The sequence below is a fragment of the Tachypleus tridentatus genome, chromosome 9 (assembly GCF_004210375.1).
Source record: "Tachypleus tridentatus isolate NWPU-2018 chromosome 9, ASM421037v1, whole genome shotgun sequence".
NCBI classification, from domain to species: Eukaryota; Metazoa; Arthropoda; class Merostomata; order Xiphosura; family Limulidae; genus Tachypleus; species Tachypleus tridentatus.
Genome location: NC_134833.1, coordinates 32,563,752 through 32,587,139, shown reverse-complemented (window position 1 = coordinate 32,587,139; position 23,388 = coordinate 32,563,752). Strand labels below are relative to the sequence as shown.

Below are 23,388 nucleotides of genomic sequence, written 5' to 3'. Positions count from 1 at the left end.
TGGATTTATAGAAAATTACTTTAGCATTCACCATACTGAAAACAAGATATTTACTCCATTGATAAACTTCATTAAATTTGTTAGAATGTGGATATTCAACTTTATATGTGTGTATCAAAATGACTAATATTATGTTTATATCTAAATAAGCAAATATTTCAAGATCCAAGGGAACTGAATAATTTTAACATTCGTTTGTTTACACGTTAAATATTTGTCAATGTGGGAATTCTTTTAGCCGTCAAACACTAACATACAACTAATTTTCTCTCATAGAAACAAATGTATATTATTTCAATACTGAGTTATATTATTCAAAGGTGCAGTATGTGATAAAAAACGATAAAGGGTTACAAGAGTGTAAATATGCCATAATGTTCAAAATAAATTGTCTTATTTGTTAAAACAAAGTGCCTATTCTGTGTAAACAAATGCTCAGTTTGCACATTGTTATGAAAATAGGCAGATGATCATTTACCGTCAGATGGCTTATTGGAGTTATTCTTGACAAAATAGTTTATATTCTTCACAATATCGTTTGATATTGACGTTGTAAAATTCTTGTGATATACACAAAATTAAAGTTTTGAACATGAAGCATTATTTTCTTTTATTTCCTTGGAGACGTCCTGAACAAACGCTCTTTTTCAAATCAAAAATAAAGCCTTTTGGTTAATTACAAACTACATGAGGTACGTTTTATATGGAATGCAATACACTAAAAAGAATAACACTAAAGTAGACAGAAACACGAGTTTAAAACAGTATATTATAACAAAGTGTATGTGTGTATTGTTTTAAAAAACTTGCAGCTTTGAAGTATGAGTCTTAACAAAATATTTACAAATGAAGATGATAAACTAAAAGTATACGTTGTTTTTGTAACGTTCTGTTTTATACGTATTACGAAATAAAAATTGCAGGTAGTTCTTTAGTTTCATATCTCACAGCGTTATGTTACTAAAGACACTACTTAACTGAAAGTTGCAAAATGTCGAAACTTGCTAACCTATTCACGGCGGAACTGCTCCACCCGCCAGGACGGAAAATAATCCCTGCCGCAGAGTGTCGACTTCTTACACCCGCCTTTCTGGGTGAGCTACGTCATCATTAGTTGCTCTACCCACAAGAAACACCCAGCACGTGGGGTAGGGCAGCCAATCACGAACAGGAAGTTTTCGATGACGCACCGTCCCTAACTCTTATATGGATTGCAGATCAACAATTACGACTACCACCCTCTCTGTTACTGTAGTCAGGGGACGGGTTCAGTTGAAGAGCTCAGTGTTCATACAAGAAACTAAGACAGTGGCGACCCACGCTTAACGCGAGCTTCAAGAATCGTTTCAGCGACCTGTTTCTGATAAGTTGGCTGCTCTGTAGAAGCTCTGTGTGACGGAAGGTTTGCATGCAATACAGACTTTCATTGCTACCGTAGCAAGCCATTTCTGACACCATTTTATAGTGGGGATGTACTTAGGTAAATTAGTTTTATATTTTAATTTGTTATAAATTTATTTTCATATGGCTATTACAATTATTTATAATACTTAGATCTTGAGATGAAATATATAATTCTACTTTTGGTTTAAATTTTAAATTTCATTGAAAATTTAAGTATAAACACGTTACTATATTTATGGAAATTTAGAATAAAAACATTTATACACTCATCATTTTTCTTACTCATTCCGAAATGTATTCTAGATAACACTTTAAACGCCATTGCTTGTTAATTCTAAAAATTTTCACTAATAAATTACATATTTTATGAAATGTAAAAATAAATTTTTGGTATTTTTTATTTACTATTTTGTCGTACAGGCTGTATGATCTTTCATTATTTAAACACAAGAAAATCGTATAATATTTATTTTGACATTTGTATTTTTGGTGACGCAGTTTTGTAGTCACTAGATGTCGCCGTAATCAACGTTTCTTTAAAACAAAATTAGGCTAGGATTTAAATGTATTGTTATAGAAGAAAACTGTATGTTTCAAATATTATTAATATCGTGAACAGTTTGTGTAAAGCTTGATTATTAGTGTATTTAAAGTTTTAAGATAAGTTTTGGAATTTTAACTTGTGTGATGACAGAATTAAATGACTGCTTGTATTACCTGTTACTATTACTGTATTGCTAAGACTAATACAAGTAATAGTATTAGTAATATGAAATTATAAATTACAATTAACATTAGTATTAATAGTACTAGTACTAACAGTTAATCATGATAATCAAATTAGTGTACAGGAAATCACTATTGTTTTATGTGAAAACCTGAAAGACCTAATTCTAGGTCAAGTAACGCTAGTGCCATTAACAACGTTGTACTTAAAATGACATTGACTTATTAATTAGGGGAACTGATTAAATTCGACGTTTAAACTTATAATACTAATACTAAGTTGGTTTATCTATTTTCTCAAAGTCGTACCATAAGACTACGACTAAACTAGTTATATTTTGTCGCGTAAAACCAAAACGAACATCTTCGAATTTTATAGTTAGTATGTAGTAATTTCTACATACGCGCCTTCATTCATTAGTTTAGCAATACAGCACCAAGAAGTTTTTATTTTTGTATTGAAGTTTGTACAGTTTATTGGCAAACGTTTGTCATTATTTCAGTTTACTCAATTAGTGTAATGCATCCAAAATTGTTGTATTTATTTATTTGATTTTAAGGGGTGAGTATTTACCCTCCATGTTGTGGAGAGTGAATTTTGATGTGTTTTATTTTATTAATTGACTTAATATCTTGAGATTAATGCTGCATATGAATAATAATTTATATATTGTCTTCCATAAAATTTATGTAATGTTAGTACTTAAAAATGTATAACTTCTGCATTTATAATAGTTTTTATGCTTGTTTTTTTTAACTATTTATTCCTATGGTGTTGAATGTCATGATTCCTTTTAATGCAGTATAAATGTCTTTACTTGCAAATAGAAAAAAATTACAACAATCTGTATGTTACATTTTTGAAAATAATATTATCTTTGGAAGATTTATGAAAGTGGGTTGAGCATTTTTTAAAAAATACTGTTAGTTTCAAGAGGCAAATATTTTCATGGTGAAAAATCAAATTGACAAGTTTTTCTCTGTAGAAAAGATCTTTTAAAAACAATTTATGATATATATTATACTTCAGTAATAAGCTGTAAAAGCAATCAATGCTGCTACCTACAACATTCCTGCTGTTTAAGGGTTACTGAAAACTGTTTTTAGCCCAACCTCAAGATTATTACATTATTTGTGACAGTTAATAATTTCTTCATCATGGCAATTTTTTAAATTGGATATTTTTAAAACATTTGTTTTATTTTACTTAAATTTTAGTATTAATATTCTCTTATATAGGTGATGACCTTCAAATTGTTGAGTCAATAATAGTGAATAAAAAATATACATTTATTGACTTGTGACATTTTGAAAGATAATCCATGCTCAGAAGATTTATGTGTAAGCCTGTTTTTAGATTTATTTTTCTGATACAGTTGTGTGGATTGTGCCTTTCATATGCAAACAATATGTACTAGTTTTGGAGTTATTTGGAACATCAGGAAAATTTGTGGAGTATAAAGCTGTGTTTCTATTATGTGTTGTTTGTTCACAACTCCATGTATACAGTAGTGTATGCTTTTGTATTGTTTGTCTTCAAGTTAATTAAGAAGGACAAAGACTAGCATCTACCACAATTTATAATCAAAGTCTCTGTCATGTAAATTTAGTTAAATTGAAAGCATCATTCTTCTTTCTCATGTTTAGCTACTATGGACATGCACGCAGGCTTGCAACCGTTAGCTTTGCTTTTACGGCTTGTGTTACGTCGAGTTTGTATCCCTTATTTTTCTCTCTCTTGTTTAAAGCTTACTAGATTTAGTTAGTATTTTATGTAGGAGTTTATTGTTTTTGTAATACTTAAAATGACTTCACAGTAATATTACTGAATGTGCAGCACTTGTGTGAACTTAAATATGTTTAGTTATTTAGAAGTATTGTGTACATTAGTTGTTTATTGGAAATTATCCTTCTAACATAAATTTATTCCATTATAGCCAGTTGTGTGCAATATACGAAATCTCAAATATTTTTACATGTGTCTGATGTTGCATAAAATTGTTCTGGATGAATAGTTTAGAATTCAAAAATGGTGATTATCTGATGTCGTGTTGATTTAGAAAAAAATATTATATCATTATATCAAGTACAATCCTATTAATTGTGAAGAAAAATATATCAGTCATGATAAATTCCAAGGAAATGTAACATGAAAATCACACCATCTCCACACTTTGTCTTCTGAGATGACATTTCTCTGTATTAATGTCAAGAGTTGTTTTTATTAATACATTAAGCCATTTTATTCCAATTTTTTGTCTTACAGAGGATCATACAAAGAAAAAACATTTAAATGCAGGTATCTTTACAACAACACTCTTGTTGTAAGCAGTACACGTATGATACTGCTTGGACCATTGTGTGTGTGTGTGTGTGTGAAACACTCATGAGTAGTTGGACTTTGGTAATTTTTTTTTTTTTGGCATGTGTTCTATTCATGCTTCTTTTGTGTTACATTTTAATATATATGTATTGTGTGTGTGTGTGTGTAATGGATTTGCATATTTATCCGAGCAGGGGTAACTATATGTATACAATTCAGTTTAATGCTTTGTCAAGCTGTTGAATAACTTTTACGAGTTTTAATTAGTGAATAATATTGATCTACTGATGTTACATCTAGTTCCAAAAATGTGTAATCTTCCAGTGGGTCAGCAGTAAGTCTGTGAACTAATGATAACTTAAAAATCTGAGGTTTGATTCCCCATGATAAATGCAGCAGATAGTTTGGTTTGTTTGAACAAGCCAAAAACTTGAGAATGAAAGCAAAGAAACGTAAATTGCTGCCACATCAATAAAGTCTTGCACTCATTTCAAGTGTTCATCAGGCTGGCTGGGATATGACAACACACTATTTGTAGCATCAGTTGCATGAACAACGACTGTTATAATAGGAGACAGATCAAGTAAATAAAGTTTAATTACTATCAGTTGTATGTGAATCATGCTAAAATCCGGGGTTTGATTCCCCTCGGTGGACTCAGCAGGTAGCCCGATGTGCCTTTGCTGTAAGTGAAACGCAAACACAATGTATGTGAGTCATTTATAAATTAGAATTCCACCACAGTGTTATTCATTTTTAAATGTCCCACTGCAGGACATTTGTAAGTCTATGGACTAACAACACTAAAATTGGAGATTTGATTCCTCTCTGTAGACATAACACATAGCCTTATATGGCTTTCCTATAAGAAAAACTGATTTTTAACACTGTTCTTTTATTATTATTTATACTTAAATTAACTCTTAGAATATAATATGAATTGCAGGAGGAGCTGTCTTTACAGTTTACAAACCATGAATTAGTATGCATATAATTTGGAGAAATTTCTCTAAACCCACAGGTTCTGCTTAGTGTATTTCATTTAACAAAATCTGATGCCTTCACTAAACTTAATATAAATCATTCATAGATTTGTTGATAGGCAGACTTAATTTTATCTTGTAGTTCAGTTTTTATGTCATTCTTTTGATTTTTTTTAACTAATAAAGGTATTTTGGCAAGCAGGTGTTTTAGTATAAATTTCGTCTTGTGTATATGATTTTATTTACAAGGATTAGTGTAATATTTTGCTTTTAAATATTTTCTGAAAAGGTATTAAGATTTGTGGATTTCCTGAAATTTCTTTTTAAAAGCACACTAATAATGTGCAGTAATTTAGAAGATGTTAGTAAAAGTTGTGTGTGTGTGTATATATATATATATATATATATATATATATATATATATACACACACAAGCACACACACACAGAGATAATTTTTGCATATTGTGACATTGGATAGTTGATAGGAAAATTTAAATATTTTACATATCAGTATAGGAATGAAATATCTTTTATTCTAAGTGGTCAAACCTTGGAAATACTAGTCTACTAAAGTTAGGCCTTTTTCATATTTTGGTGTTACTATATTGGCATATTTGTTACTTGTTTTAGCCTTTCCATGGACATTTTGATAAACTGTTAGTAGAAGTAACTTAATGTTCAGTTTCTTAGATATATATATATACAATGATTGAATAAATTTAATAATCCATTATACAGTTACTATTGTTGGCACTGAAATAACAGTATATGCAGTATATTTCCAAACTGTAATGTATTTTATCTTCTTTTTATAGAGGAAGTAAGATCATGTACCTATTTATAGTTTGAATAGAATTTTTTTTTCTAGATTTTTTTTATGTATGTGTAATTCTCACAGGAAGTTTTATTTTTAACTTGACATTTTAAAAACTGCTTCAAGTGCACTTGGAGGTTTCTGGTATTATATTTTGTGCTTTCCTCAGCAAAAACCATCATTAATATTCAAATGTATATATAAAGTGTTTTGTGAACTATCTCTTTTAACAGTATGCAAGTTTTGACACAGTTGTTCTTGTACTAGTGTATTAAATTATTGGATGTGACTGAAACTATAATAGGAAATCAGTGTTGTATATATATTTTCTCATACGGAGACGAACAAAAGTACTGTGCTTGAGTTTTGGAAATTTATTTAGATAGGGTGTTTTGTTTGTACAAGATCATTATGCCTTGGTAGCTAAAGTATCCACATTTTTAATGACAATGTATATTGTAATGAATTTATTCCATAATTTATTTTTTTGAGATCATTACATAACCACTGCTATTACCATCAAGTAAATATAAGGGCAGGCAACAATTTAATTGGAAGAAGCTGAAAATTGTTGTATAGCAGCTAAGTTATGAAATATTGGTTGGAAATTTTCAGCCAGTAGCAAAAGAATTGTGGTGCCATAAAAAAAAAATTAACCTACAGGGAATAATAATGAGCAAGTAAGGAAGTAAGCAAATCATTTGAGGTTCATTTTATGTCAGTGTTTCTTTTTGCTTGAGGTAATTTGAGTAAAGAAACCAAGAAAGTTTGAACAGTAAGAGCTGATGACAAATCCACATAAAGTATGAGATTCAAGCATCACAATACGACACTAGAGATTATGGTTTTGCAGTCTCATCTTCAGTGAATCTAGTTTCAGAGTTGGTTAGACAATGTTTTATTTTTAAACCTATTACTTAAATATTTTTAAGTATTATGGAAAGAATAAGTTGTCAGTTTTATCTTTTCAAACATTTTAAAAATATGATTAAAAGACTCATCATTTATCCTTAAGATCTTAAAATTTTTTTCCCTGATTTTATAATAAGCCATGAATTTTAAATAAAATAAAAGACAATTAGAATGTATATTTTTGCTTTGACTAAACAAAACCAATGTTAAAATATAATGTTAATGCTTTACCTTGGTTGATTTGTATGCAAGATAGGTATTTGATCATTCTTTTTGTGGTCTGAATGCAACTGTTTGAAAGGAACATTTGGTAAAAGTAGCCTCAAATCTTTTCAATTCATACCTGACATTTTAGAATCGAGTCTGGTCACAATGAACAGGCAAGCATTTGTAATGCATGCTCAGAATCTGTTTGTAGGGTATTTTTAATGTCTGGTGCATCACTTAATGGTATCTGATAAGTTTCCCAGTATTATCTCAGACTAGTGAGTAGACATTTAAGGCTGAAAATGCAGGTCATTCAATCTTTTTTTTTTCTTTGTTTTTCCTTTTTGGAATTCATCATCCAGTGTAGCATGGGTTGATGAGAATTATGGTCTGTTATATTTAAATTGGAACCAATTGCATTAAGATGTAACCCATCCATAATGGGTTACATGATTTTATTGTTATAATGTGTAGCATTAGTAGCAATATTTCATGAGGCTTAACAGACCAGTACATCTACCAGTGCTTACTGATTCCACCAACACTATAGGTATTGTGTTTTTGAATGAAAATGGAAGTATTGTTCTACAAATCTACATGTTGCCTGCTGAACATGTTTTTGGTACTATTGCAGGCATGCCTTTTTATACTTTGCTGTAGATGGAATGCATCTCGTTAGGCATCTAGCAGAGAGAATAGCAATGTGAACCATATTTCTAACTGTCTGTACACAGAATAACATCTGATTCACTCGTGGAACATGCACTCTATGTTTGTTGTGAATCATAATGAAAACATAGCTGTTGTCACTTTGTGTTATGAATAATGTAACTGTACCATTGCTTTTAATGCTGTTCTACATTCTGCTGGTAACATCCTTTGGGTCCCTTGTAACCTTTTGTAACAGTGTGGTGTGCTTTGCTGGATTCCATCATTCTTCCAGTAACTCAACACGAATTATTCATGTGTTTTCTTTAAGGTCTAACCACTGGTTCATGAACCAAAGAGAGAGCATAAGATTATTTTATAAAAGTGGTTCTGATTAAAGTTTAGTTTTCTTGTGTAATATACAACAATAATTTATGTGGAATATTAATAGTACCAAAAGCAATTTAAATAAGTTGTGATAATTATAAAATAATAATCATTTAAAAATCACATAATATATCACCAAAGCATTGTGACAGTGTAGGAATAGCTAGTAATGGGCTTCGTACCATTAACGTTTGTTAGTCTCGTGATACACAGCTCTTCATGTTTTGTTTTGGTCAACACTTGTCTGCTAGTTTGAGTCAAGGTATCTCGTAGAAGGGATCTCGCACATCTTCATTGAATATTAGTTAATGATGCAGCAGTTGTCATATTATAATTATATTATACTTTTCTTACCTATATTCATATCTACTGTGAGTAAAATGTTTAGGAAGTAGAAAACCATTGGAGGTGTTGATGTGGAATATTGGAGAGCTCTGCCTCCTTACTCATTTGAGATATTAAGATTTAGTCATTTAAATTTTTTTCCTACAATGGGACTTCTACTGACACGAAACTGTTAGGTTTATTTTTTTTGTGGGGGGGATAGACGAGTTAGTCATAATTAGTTGAGACTAAAGAGGTATATCCAAGCAATTAAAAACTAGGAGGGTGTTTTTAAGGGTTGTTTAAAATAAAATGAGACTGCCACTAGGCCCTGAAAACAGCTTGGGATAATTTTATTCCTTTATATATAATTCCAGAGAACAAGACTGTTTGGAGTTGAGCACAAATCCACACAGATATACCATTGTATAGATTTGTGCTCAACTCCAAACCGCAGTGTTGTTTCTGCGGACGTACGATGCTTGAAACCGAGTTTAATACCCGTGGTTGGCAAAAAAATAAGTAGACACTTCTTAAATGTAGAACAAAAACTGTTTAAGTGTTAGAGAAAGAAGTTAAATCCTAGAATCTACTATCAGAGAAGAGTGGAGGCAACTTGCATTGGAACGTGTGCTCTTTAAAGCGCATATAGTTAAAAAATAAAGCAAATACTTTCATTTAGGGCGAATTCTACCCATCAAGCTCAAACAGAGTCATTAAAAAGCTTTGATTATTTAACTAATGGTTTTTAAATAGATTTCAAATGTAAAACATTTTGAAATACGAAATACTTTTTTACCGTGATTAACCCAACTCCGGATAATAAATCATTGTGTATAAAGTCTTGTTTCATTTGATGCTTTTGAAATTTAAAAATGATTCAGTGATTTATTCTGACGTATGAATTTGATATTATATTAAGCATGTTCACTTTTTTAAGTAGGTGCAATCAATTTGTTCCAAAGTTTTACAACTGAAAAACCAACTTTCAGAAACTCGTCTTGTATGATTAGAAAATGGTAATTTATATTAATATAACCAGTTCCATTCACTTTAAGCTTTAATTTCTCTAAATAATTGACTATACTGTTGTATAATCGTGATCATTAGGTTTTAAAAATTTAATAAAACAATACCAACTTTAAACATCTCAACGATTATTGTAATAAATATTTTCTATTCAGAAATTATATAATGTTTTCGATTGGGTCGACCCATTGGTTTCGTGAAAATTCCTGACCTTATGTTACAGCAGGAAATCTATTGATCAAACTAATAAGGCGAAACTGAAAAGAATATATATATATATATATATATATAATCAAAACTATGTCACAAGAGAGAATGACCAGGTGGATAAGGCACTCGACTCGTAATCTGAGGGTTGCGGGTTCGAATCCCAGTCATACCAAACATGCCCTTTCAGCCGTGGGGGCGTTATATTGTGACAGTCAATCCTACTATTCGTTGGTAAAAGAGTAGCCCATGAGTTGGTGGTGATGACTATCTGCCTTCCCTCTTGTCTTGCACTGCTAAATTCAAAACAAACCATGATGATAAATTAACTTTTATTCCAAGTTTGTAACTAAAGAATTGAGAAGAAAATCATATTACTAAACTTTCTTTCTTCGATAATTATTAAAACTTCTAAATTTGAAGACCATTGGATATACCTATTGAGATTACTCTCTTGTTTAAATTATTCTCAAGGAGTCATCGTTGAGAAGGTTTTACGAAACATTTACGAGTCTGAGATCCTTGCTGGTTTCTCCAGAGGAGGAGTTTTTACGGTGAGACATCTCTTCTCATAAATATGAAATTACACTACGTATAAATGTTCTGATTTTGATGTTTACATCGCTACATCCACCTATATTCCTAACTCTCTCGGCTATTTCCAATGTTGGTGGTTCAAACATTTAAAGGCTTTTTGTCGTGGTTCTTTGATGTGCTCATTGTGGCGGCAAAGACAATGACGCCTACGAGAATCAAATGGACCCTTACTGCGTTATTTATTATGGTTTCCATCTCTCTTATTTATATTCTTGTCCTATGTGCGTGGAGAGAAAAAAGATAAAATGCTTAAAACTGTAAATAATATTTTTATCCATAGGCTCAAGAATTGTTTTCTGCTTCATCTCAGACATATGCTGCTGCCCGATGTTCCACTGTTACAGTGGGAGTACAGACAGAGTTTTCCGAACCTCTTTCAGAGTCTTTCTCGCACCATGTGAAGAATCTTTTGCCTTCTGTGAATACAAGAGTTAACAGGTTTATGTCTACTTCTGCCTCTGTTCCCACCGTTGTTTTCATGACTATTCAGGTCCATCATCTTCGACTCAGATGCAGAACCATTGTTCAGTCACACCCTCAATCACTAGAATTTGCCTCTACTGACAGAGATCTACCAAATCTATATGGGTAAGTTCCATGGAGGTTGATAGATATCTTTCTTCCAAAGGAAAATATATGGTCGTAAACGGAAAGGTTCTTTGCCCAGTTCTCTTCCACCTAAATAAATATGACCAATTTGATACCATGGAACTTTCAAGGGTTTCTTTCTGATTTGGATAATATTAGAGCCTCGACTGATTCCTTATAATAAACTTTTAATACCTACTGATACTGTCACCTTTTGGAAGTTTTCTTTATACTGGCATGATTGGTTGTGTGATAGATGGACCAATGAAGGAGTGGCACTACTGGTTGACCCACCTTGTCTGTGCCAATTGATACAACCTTGGAAAATGTAGCTGTCCATATCTTCACGGGTTGTACAATCACTGCTTGTTTTCGTTACCTGTCTAGAGGAGAGACTTTCAATCAAATAGACTTGATGCTCTCATAGAACAGCTACCATTTCCCTTTTTTTATCTCGGGAGAATTTAATGGACACAATCTTCTTTGGAGTGGTGCAGAAATTGATCAGATGGGTTATTCTGAGGAACATATATTCTCAGACCACAACCTTTCTCTCTTCAACACCGGTTCTTTTACCTATTTTTATGTATCTATTCAGTTTTTACTGCTATTGAACAACTTGTTCTTGGCTTTTTTTTTTTTATAATTTTCTTGGAAGATTGACCGTGGTACTTTTCCTGTAAATTTGAGGAAGATTGAAGTTGATGCAGACTGACTGGCTGTCCTTCATTACTGTCTTGGAACATGATTTTGCTGTCATTAATTTTCCCTCTATTAACGACTGTGTGAAAACAGGAACTGATTACATCTATATCAACCAGCTGTTCATTCTATCCCCAAAGCTTTGACAAGTTTTCCATGATGGTTTCCTTTCTGTCAGAAGCCCTCTGTGGCTTCTGAAGGTGTTCTAATCTTTCCAACCACGTTGCTTTCGAACGAGATTACTCTTACTCATTCAGTCAGACATTAAAGCCACAGGGAACACTGGCTTAAGTTCATCACCAGCATCTCTTCTTCCACCAGTTCCAAAGTAATCAAGGACAAGAATTAGAAGGTCGGTGAGAAGTATTTTTCCATTCTGTTCAATTTTCAATAGTCAAAAAGTTGATTTTCAGAGGATCGCTGATACTCTTGAGGAAGACTTTTCTCGCCCTTCTATTCATAATATTGTACTTTACAGTTGATTCCAAGTCCGTGTGAGCTCGGACCTTTCATGTTTTTTCACATAGAAATTTGGAACTCTTTAGTGCTGGGTCTTGATTGTCTCACTTTTCAGTAATAAAATCAATGCTATCACTAAACTACTTCCACACTTGTTGTCGGTCACTGAACTTAAGATTTATTAAGTGTCAGCTTCAGACCGCCCTCACTTTCTTATTGAAGTGGACTATTGCAAATGGTTTTACATTCTTTTCCTCTAACTCTCTCTGTGCTCATTTTGCCAACAACGGGTTTATACCCGGTCTTGAAATCTGTCTCAGTGGTGGTGTTTATTCCATGGTCCATGAGGTAAAGCCTTTGTGGCTTATCTTTTACCATAAGCTTACTTTTATTTCTCAAATTTGAAGAGTAAAAAAACACTGAATATCCTTCATGTCTTTTTGTTTTTACCTCTTGGAGAGCAGACTTATGATCTATGTTGAGGATCGATTGTACCCTCATGTTTCTAGTAGAACTATAGGTCTGTGTTTCTGTCAGGCCCTCTACTTCGAAGACGCTGGACCTTGTACATCATCTGGAGCTTCAGTTCTATGTGTGGAATTTCATCGCACTTTGCCAGTTCAGACTCTCGAACCTCCTCTTCATCTCCACTATTTGCGATTTGGATTGTCTTCTTTCCTTAGTGAGCTGTGCTTTTCCAGAATGTGGTCTGCCATTCGTTCTTTTGACCTTCATATTCAGGCACAGCTGGCTGAATAGGGTCTGTCATTGAATGACGTTGGTGAGTCCAATAATCAGCCCATCGTGTCATAGCTTATTATCACTTTCAGTCATCTGAGGAAGGCTGATACTCTGGATTAGAAGTACTGTCTTATCTTTCAGTCATCTGAGGAAGGCTGATACTCTGGATTAGAAGTACTGTCTTATCTTTCAGTCATCTGAGGAAGGCTGATACTCTGGATTAGAACTGTCTTATCTGTCTTGATCTTTTAGAAGTACTGTCTTAGTCATCTGAGGAAGGCTGATACTCTGGATTAGAAGTACTGTCTTATCTTTCAGTCATCTGAGGAAGGCTGATACTCTGGATTAGAAGTACTGTCTTATCTTTCAGTCATCTGAGGAAGGCTGATACTCTGGATTAGAAGTACTGTCTTATCTTTCAGTCATCTGAGGAAGGCTGATACTCTGGATTAGAAGTACTGTCTTATCTTTCAGTCATCTGAGGAAGGCTGATACTCTGGATTAGAAGTACTGTCTTATCTTTCAGTCATCTGAGGAAGGCTGATACTCTGGATTAGAAGTACTGTCTTATCTTTCAGTCATCTGAGGAAGGCTGATACTCTGGATTAGAAGTACTGTCTTATCTTTCAGTCATCTGAGGAAGGCTGATACTCTGGATTAGAAGTACTGTCTTATCTTTCAGTCATCTGAGGAAGGCTGATACTCTGGATTAGAAGTACTGTCTTATCTTTCAGTCATCTGAGGAAGGCTGATACTCTGGATTAGAAGTACTGTCTTATCTTTCAGTCATCTGAGGAAGGCTGATACTCTGGATTAGAAGTACTGTCTTATCTTTCAGTCATCTGAGGAAGGCTGATACTCTGGATTAGAAGTACTGTCTTATCTTTCAGTCATCTGAGGAAGGCTGATACTCTGGATTAGAAGTACTGTCTTATCTTTCAGTCATCTGAGGAAGGCTGATACTCTGGATTAGAAGTACTGTCTTATCTTTCAGTCATCTGAGGAAGGCTGATACTCTGGATTAGAAGTACTGTCTTATCTTTGCCAAACATCTTTTGAACCATTCTTCTCTTATTCTTAAAGACAGTTTGAAAACAGTTGATTATACGGTTTGTTGTGGCTCAGTTGTTGCTCATAGGATACCCTCTACAGTTTATGTTCACTGCCGAATTGTACGCCATTTCTCTTGTTTTGGATCACTAACTGTACTGTTTATTCTATTGCAGCTTTAGTTCTCTATTGGCGCCAGATTCGCTTGATGTCCGTTCTAATCCTGTTCTCTTAGACATTCAGAAATTACTGATTCATTTTTCTCTGCCATCCATTTCTGTACAATCTTTCTGGACATCTGGCCATGTCGGTGTTCTAGAGAACACGCATTTGACAGTGCAGCGTAATCTGTCTGCTCTGGTGTTGTCACGGTGGTGTCTGTTCCCTGTTTGAACTATGGTCCTGTGATCAAGGCTTGGCTTCGCATTAGTTGACAGTCGACTTGAGGTGGGTAACTTCATAACAAGTTTTTCCAGATTCCACTTTCTGTTGCTCTGTAGCCGTCTTGTTTCCGTCAGGATCGAAACGAGGAAGTTGTCTTGACTAGGCTACGCATTAGTCACAGTCTTTAACCTATCGTTTTCTTTTATGTGGGACTGACCCTATTTTGTGACACTCAAATCTCAGTTGCCCACGTTTTATTTTCGTGGCTTCGTTACGAGTGTAAACGGTGGCACCATTTTAACTGGTGTCATTAGGGATGGCGACAATATCCAACTTGATTGGGTGTTTAGCTATTTGCGGGTAATTGGCTTTTTTGTTTCTGTTTAGATTTTTACCTAAGTTTTAGAGTTTTTTGTTTCAACTTGTTTTCATTTTTACTTTGTTTTATTTTTACACTGGTGGTTTGCCACATATAGCCACGTTGCTTTCTTTCATTGAACCAGAAAACCAGAGGCTTCTGTAACTCGATCGTGATCTAGTTTTAAATAACCTCTCATCCAATTCATCCCGAATAACTTACAAATAACATTTAAATGTGTTTTTTAAGTTATACGAAAAGTTTTCTTTAATATTGGATTGTCGTGGTTCTCAGAATCAATCTACACAATTCAATCATTATATTATCTTTTAACGATCTTCTGTTGTAAGACTAAAGCTTGAATTCTTATCATATTTCTCATCATGTTGCTGAATTCGCGCCGTTTAGTCAGAACCATTAGAATATCTGAGTTTGTACAGAGCTTTCTCCTGGTTATTTATTTACAAAATTAAGGAACACTTTGGTCAAGATATGACAATATATTTTCAAACCCTTGTGTGAAATGTAAATATTTTCATATACTTCATTTAGCTCATAGTCACTTCGTGGAGTAATACAACTCTATCGTGATGTATTAAATGTTATTACTTGACTGCGGCGGTTGTACTTAATAATATTCACAGCTACTGATACTAAGTGGTGCCTAAAAATACTGTACGGTTGGTTTCAGTTTTGTTGTATCCGGTGAGATATTTTTTTCTGTCATACATTACAGGTTAGGTGGCCATCTTTCACAGACTAGCGACATCCTGTTCATTGGAGCTCGTATTTTATTGTCGTTTACATACTGCTATCAGATTCTAGTTAAAATTTTTTGCAATTGATAGATGAATTACATTTCATAGTGGGAAAAATGGTAACATGTCAAATGTACAATTTTTCTTTTATTCCTGTTTTCAACTCTAACTCTGAAATGTAGACGGGAGGAAGGCTTATTACAGATTAATATGTAAATACAAAGATAATAATAATAAGTTTTAACTTGTCTACAATCTCATTGTTTTTCAATTTTCTAATAATTTAAGGGTAGCGGGTTCGAATACCCGTCACCCTTTCAGTCGTAGGCATGTCATTAGCGGTTAATGGTAAAAAAGTAGCTCAAGAGTTGGCGATGGGTGGTTATGGCTAGCTAGCTGCTTTCCCTCTAGTCTTACACTGCTAAATTACGGATGTCTAGAGCAGATAGCCTTCGTGTAGCTTTGCGCGAAATTAAAAACAAACAACAATTTTCTTAACTTTTAAACTCGCGTTCTTTTCATGTCGAAAAAAAGATGTAGCTTCATACATCAAAATCACACCTATCAGCCATACTAGTAATTAATAATTAAAATATAATAATATTATGTATATACGTGTGTACGTGTAGCAAATCGCGCGATATTTGTCCGAAAATGATATTGTTGACTTAAGTTTAGATGTAACGATGTATATATAATTGCAGAAGAAATGTATTTTACCCTCTTCATTTTACGAGTGTCGTTATAGAGTTGTGGTCGTGGTGTTTTATCAAGTTTACAAATATATAATAATCGTCACGCTGAGTTGACAGCAAATTCTATTGTTATTACAAATACCTTAAATTATAGTATTCGCTGCTGTCAAGATTCTTTTCTGGTTCTCACCAGGAACGGAAATTATACTACACTTGAATCACGTTTAAAGCTCGTTCATTCGAGTATCTCCCGCAGGGTCTGAAACGGTTAATAGTATGTTATGTGTTAGATACATCTGTTTAAGTAGTTCATATCGGTATTTACTTGAGTAGGTGTGCAGGTCTAACTTCTTCTATTTAATGTCTTTGGGAAATCTACTTGCGGATGAATTTACAGCAGTCGAAAGATTTATAAACACGTGTCAACTATACAAAGTCATAGAACTAAACCAACATTCTGTAATTCATAACTAACAGTAACAAAAACATAGCTTTTATATACTCGGCACGAAGATAACATATAATTATTTTATTTATACGCAATAGAAGTATTTTTTATTTAATTTCCAGATATAAAAAAAGACTGATTAGGGATTATGCACTGACCCAAAATGTATTCACACATGGGTGAAGGCAAAAACTACAATATATTTAGATATCCTCAAACACACACACACACATATATATGTATATATAACTTCAACTGTAAGAAAGGAGCAGACACTTGTGGGTTTAGACGGCAACATGTATGTCTTAAACTGGAGTGAAAAGATGACACTTTTCGACAACAGAATGTATAAGTAGTCTCGTACGTCTCTGAATATCACATACTCTTGGACTCAAACATTAACATTTATAGTTTCAAACTATGGAAAACCCGTCATATTTGTAGGGAGTTGCTACCCCTCATAGTATTACCCTACCTCATATTTCATGACCAATTGAAATGAATTTTGCGAAATCAAGCTTCACTAACAAATAAGCAAAAAGGTGCAGTTGAGGAAGTCAGATGTCGGTGAACCAATCAAAATTAAGATCATACATGAAATGAATTTGTGGCGTATTCATATAATAATAATAATTAGTTGTAAAAATCAAATAGATTAGTGACTTGTATTATATAAAAAAGCCAGAGCTTTTTGCTAACACAACGTTCCAACAGTGACTTAGTCGTATTTCATAACAACAAAAGTATAACCTAATATCGTTGTTAGTCTATCTACTGAAAGCATATATTGAAATGCATAGACAATAAATCTAGAAAAAGATTTGTTGATTTCTTAATTAAAAGTTTTAGAGTTCTTGAGTTAACTGAAGATAGTTGTTTTTATTTAAAACATTGTCTATATAACAGAAAATAGTTTAATTCAAAATCGGTTTAAGTGTGAAATTATCAATATCTTTCATTTTCGTAATAAATTTTACGCACTTATTTCCAGGTTAGGTGATCTCACACTACGGCTTTACTTTAGGCTTTCTATATCAACACTCATTACACTTATAAGGTTTCACAGATAGCTTGCACCCTCTTTATTAAAATCGTGATGGTCAGACAGCAATCGAACTATTATATCAGAATAAATGCATTTTGGCTAACACATATCGACTTTTATATAGGATAGATGCCACTGAAAAGCGGGTACTTTTGGACTCCAACAACAGCAGTTATAATTCCAAGTACGAATGGATAGAATGAGAAATATACACATTTTAAAAGTCTATGTAATACATTGTTTTAACTTGTGTACATGTATATCATTGCTAGTATGTATGCAAATACATTATGTGTATCTATACTCTTTATGTAAGATCATGTTATTATATAGATATAAAATTATCATGTTAACACATCTACTGTTATCATTTTCTTTCAATTATGTCTTCTCGTCATATAGTCAGTCTTCAAAAATAAATTTTTGATAAATAATACAATGTTTTGAGATGAAATTTCACTTTTTTTGACTTATCTCAACTTTAAAAAGTTTCGAGAACACCAAATTAAGTTATAGTTGATAACTTATACATTTCGGGATTGATACGTATATCAGCAGCTTTATAATACTTATATATACAGTTATGATCTAATGAAACTAAAGTTATAATTTATTTTCAAGTTTTTCACACTCCCTTATTCCAGGGCCCGGCATGGCCAGGTGGTAAAGACACTCAACTCGTAATCCGAGGATTGCTGGTTCAAATCCCCGTCACACCAAACATGCTCGCCATTTATGCTGTGGGGGCGTTATGATATTTCGGTCAATCCCACTATTCGTTGGTAAAAGAGTAGCCCAAGAGTTGGCGGTGGATGGTGATGACTAGCTGCCTTCCCTCTAGTCTCTAGCCCTCGAGTAGCTTTGCGCGAAATTCAAGACTCTTGCATAATTCTCTAAAATATTTCAATAAGAATTGGCATAAGTATAACTTAATGTGTGATCTCGACAGATTCCACGTACATGATGTAAATAGTCCTAAATACCTCTCCCTTTTTAACATGTATTTAAGAAATGTTACACAAGCTGGCCACCTTGCACTAGACCAGGGGTTCTTAACCAGGGGTGCCCGCACCCCTAGGGGGTGCGAAGATGATTCCCAAGGGGTGCGAGGATGCCCATGAATAATTAAAGCAAATCTATATTTTACATAAGAGTATGCTTTATATTTTAGCTTTTTTTATATTTAAGTTTCCAGGGGGTGCGAGAAATGATTACTGATTTGAAAGGGGTGCAAACACTGATAAAGGTTAAGAACCACTGCACTAGACAATTAATTTTTTATTATTATTTTATTTTTTATTTTTATTTATTTTTTCTTTTATTATAATTATTCTATTGTTATTACAAGTAGTAGTAGCATTTTCTCCATGGAGAAAAACAACATAAGAAGAAAAAGGAGAAAAATTACAAAAAAAACATATATGAAAAATACAAAAAAAATATAATTAAAAAAACATAAAGAAGAAAAAAAATACAAGAGAAATAATTAAAGGAAGGAAAAAAACTTGTGCGTCCATGCATGGACTATGCCCTGAAATGGGCCTGAGTACGATGCTATACTTTTGCTCAGGTCCTAAGCTATAAAAAAAAAAAAACCCTAACGTCAGACGCTATCAACGTTCGGGAGAGAGGAAGATGTCTAATGTACCTGACCCTCCTGGGTATTTAACATCAATACCCAAATACCTATACAGTGAAACTCCAATTGTATGTGAGTAAGGGGCTGATACAACTCCTCAGGTGTATGACAAATAAACATTTCGTTTGTAGTTGTATGTAAGTACGGTGCTGAAATACACCTTCAGGTTATAATAGTTAAACATTTCGTTTTCAGGTGTATATAAGTACGGTGCTGAAATACACCTTCAGGTGTATAACTAGTACACACATTACATTTCAACTTTTATGTGGATAACGTGTTGATAGAACTCGTCAGATGTATAACCGATGCATACACATCTCGTTTCTAGTTATGTGTAAGTGAATAACTGATACAACTCGTCACATGTAAAATTCATATACTCATCTTGTTTGTAGTTGTATGTGAGCAAAGTGTTGATACAACTCGTTAGGTGTACACCTAATACATTCATCCCGTTTCTAGTTGTATGTAAGTGGAGTGTTGATACAGCTAATTAGTTTTATAACTGATATACATATTTCATTTATGGATATGTTTAAGTAGAGTGTTGATACAACACGTCAGGTGTATAACTGATATACATATTTCATTTATGGATATGTTTAAGTAGAGTGTTGATACAACACGTCAGGTGTATAACTGATATACATATTTCATTTATGGATATGTTTAAGTAGAGTGTTGATACAACACGTCAGGTGTATAACTGATACACATATTTCGCGATATTTCGTAATACGAGGAAGGGTGTTGAGGTTTTACGTAAAGGTTTTGAAGAACAATAGTTAGTGATTGTAGAACACCTGATGTGTCTGGAAAAGAGATAGGTGCACTGAGTTCTAGAACACCTGTCTTTGCATGTAGGTCCGGTATGGCCAGGCTATTAGGGGCGCTTGATTCGCAAACTGAGGGTCGTAAGTTCGAATCTTCATCACATCGAACATACTTGCCCTTTCAGTCGTAGGAGGTGTTTATAATGAACTTTCAATCCCACTATTCGTTGGTAAAAAAGTAGCCAATGAATTGGCAGTACGGGATGGTGGTAATTATCTATCTATTCTTCCGCTTGTCTTTTACTGCAAGATTATGAACGGCTAGCGGAGATAGAATTCGTGTAGCTTTACGCGAATTTCAAACTGAATCAATTTTCGCAATTAATTTAATGTTTTTCTTAAAAACTGTAAAGAAGGGTGTACACTTACAATACGTAAACGTATTTTTGAAACAGTTCGATGATATTTGACTGCCGGCAAAAAGATGCAGAAATTATTTACTTCATTTTAAAGTTTACTAATATATAGAAATTATATTATCGGAATATTTTAAAAGCAAATTATTATTATGCTAAAGGCCTTGAATACGAAAATTCTGTCATAAAAATTTGTATCCATTCAAACATAAATAACAGTGTACATATCTGCTCTATAGTTATAGACTTCCCCACCAGATTATTCAACTTCTTTATTACTCAGTTTTATTTTTAGGTTAGTGTGATAGTTTATTGGTTTGCTGAGGCTTATGAGTGTGGTTTGTTTTGAATTTCTCGTAAAGCTACTCAAGAGCTATTTGCGCCAGTAGCCCCTAATTTAGCAGTGTAAGACTAGAAGGAAGATTATTACTCATTATTACTGACCATTGCCAACTGTTGGGCTACGCTTTCACCAACAAATAGTAGGACTTACCGTCACATTATAACGCCCCCACGACTGAAAGGAAGAGCATCTTTGGTGTGACTGGGATTCGAACCCGCAACCCCCTTAACCACCTGGCCATGACGGGTCGCTTGTTTGTGAGAATAAAACCGTTCACTCTGCTACGAAATATTTTGTTTTGTAAACATAATTATTTATCAACAGTACAATGATGTGATAAACGTTAAATTGTTCGATTCTTTTAAAGTCAAACCTAAACATATAGATGTAATACTACACTTTTTATTGGGTTTACGTATACGGAGTATTTTTCGAAAAAAATACGGTTCTTTCATTTCAGCTCATAACAATTTGTAGTGAAGTACGGGACTAGTTGTGTGATGAAAAGTCCTTGTAAGTAAACTGTCTGAAGAGTGAAAGATCTGGGAGAAAGAATATGGTGTGAAGCTTTAATTTAGCAGACTACACAGTGGTTGTTTTTTTCCTGTTTAAAGGAAAACAGCGACAAGACTGCTAAAAATTTGTTTAAAATTCACAACGTAGGTAAAGAAAAATGTGTAGAATTCTAAACATATTTTTTATCTACGTTAAGATACCTTTAATCGGGAACTTTCGGCACTCATACCGGAACCTTCATCGGCAACCGTGTACCCACCGCCCAATTAAGGTTCTGGTAAGAGGGTCGAACACTCGTGAATAAAAGTATTTGAACGTAGAGAAAAGTCCGTGTGTAATTCTACAAAACTGCTTAATAGTAAAGTGTTTAGAGAATATCCTTACATCTTAACCAGCAAATCTTAACAAGTAGGTGAGCTCGAGTTCTGTTAGCGGTCAGTGTTGTGGTTACGGCCACTATCAGCTGTGTGTGTGTGTGTGGAAATTTAACGACTCGTGTTAAGAGTTGAAGTCATCTTTGACATCGTTTTATGAAGCTGTAAGCAGTGGATAGATACCAGAGGTAAACATTAGTAGGTAAACGAGATTGTTCCGTTCACCTGGGATAAGACGTCAAAACGGGAGAGAGAGTGAAAGAAAAAGCAACACCCTTACATTAATCTGGGAATATTTCAAGTCACTTTATACCTAGGTAAAATTCAAATAATGACTGGTGTCTAGGTTTGGTTTGAAGATTTTCGTAAAACGACACGAGGGATATCTGCGCCAGTCATTCCTAATTTAGCAGTGATAAGCTAGAAGGAAGGCCTCTAGTTAACACCACCCATCGCCAACTCTTGAGCTACTATTTTATCAAAGAATAGTGGGAATGATACTATAACCCACCCCTCAACCGAAAGGGCAAGTATATTCTGTGTGACGGAATTCGATCCCGCAGATTGCAAGTGGAGCGTCCTAACCACCAGGCCATGCCAGACCCTGATGTCTCCCTATCCTGAGAGAGTAGGGCAATATCCACGTAAAAGTGGGACTAAAATATTTCATTTTTTTATTATAAGCATGGAAATCATTGAACTAAAGAACAAATATATTACGGACATCCATAAATTGAAGTAATTGTGTCAAATGCATATGCGGAAAACTAGATATACACTCAAGGTGAAAAGAAAAGAGAATCATTTGATACCATGTTGTCAATGGATGAAAGGTTCTGCTTTTTTTTCTCCACGTGTATGCTAATTTCAGACCAAGGATTATATTAAGTCGAATTAGGTAAGCTGTTGTTTACCACCAACCAACATGGCGTCTTGAAATAACATTTTTTTAACCTCATGTTGGTTTGCTTGTTTCAGAGAAAAGCCACACATTGGGTTATCTGCTGTGTTTACTGCGGGGTCTCGAACTCCATATTTTAGCATAATAAGTTTACAAATCTCTACTTCTTCACCTTGACTCATGCTAGTGTGACTGTCCAGTTTCGTGTTATGATTGTCGTGCTGGTCACATGTTCCGTTAAAGTATAAAGTTTCTTATAAAGCTGCATTTTCCTTTCTGTTTTAATATGCAGGTATGTAAGATGTCTCTACTGAACGTAAGGTTTTTTAAAGGTACAAACAATTAAATTATACACACATAAATAACTTCAAAATATTGTTTCAAATAGTTCATTGTCAGTTGTTTTTTCATGGTTTAATTAAACAAAATGTCATCAACAGATTTATTTAGAACAAAAATAGTTGATTATTCTTCATGTTCATAGCCGTTTCGGTGTAGCAAATAAACATTAAAAGCGTTCATTATTCTGGTTAACCTCGATATGGTATACATGTTACTTTTTAAGTTCTCAGTGTATTCGATCAAATGCAGATTATTCCACCATAAAAGTTAGTAAGGTAATAGAAGCAAAA

General features: G+C 33.6%; 1 protein-coding gene across 1 annotated transcript in view; it reads left to right on the top strand.

Annotated features, from left to right (window-relative positions):
- Window positions 1-1,184: 1,184 nt before the first annotated feature.
- Window positions 1,185-23,388, top strand: part of LOC143225002 (NGFI-A-binding protein 1-like) — a 154,364-nt gene continuing 132,160 nt past the window's right edge. Inside the window, 1 exon segment of the mRNA XM_076453611.1 lies at window positions 1,185-1,480. The gene's annotated coding sequence lies outside the window, so the exon portion shown is untranslated.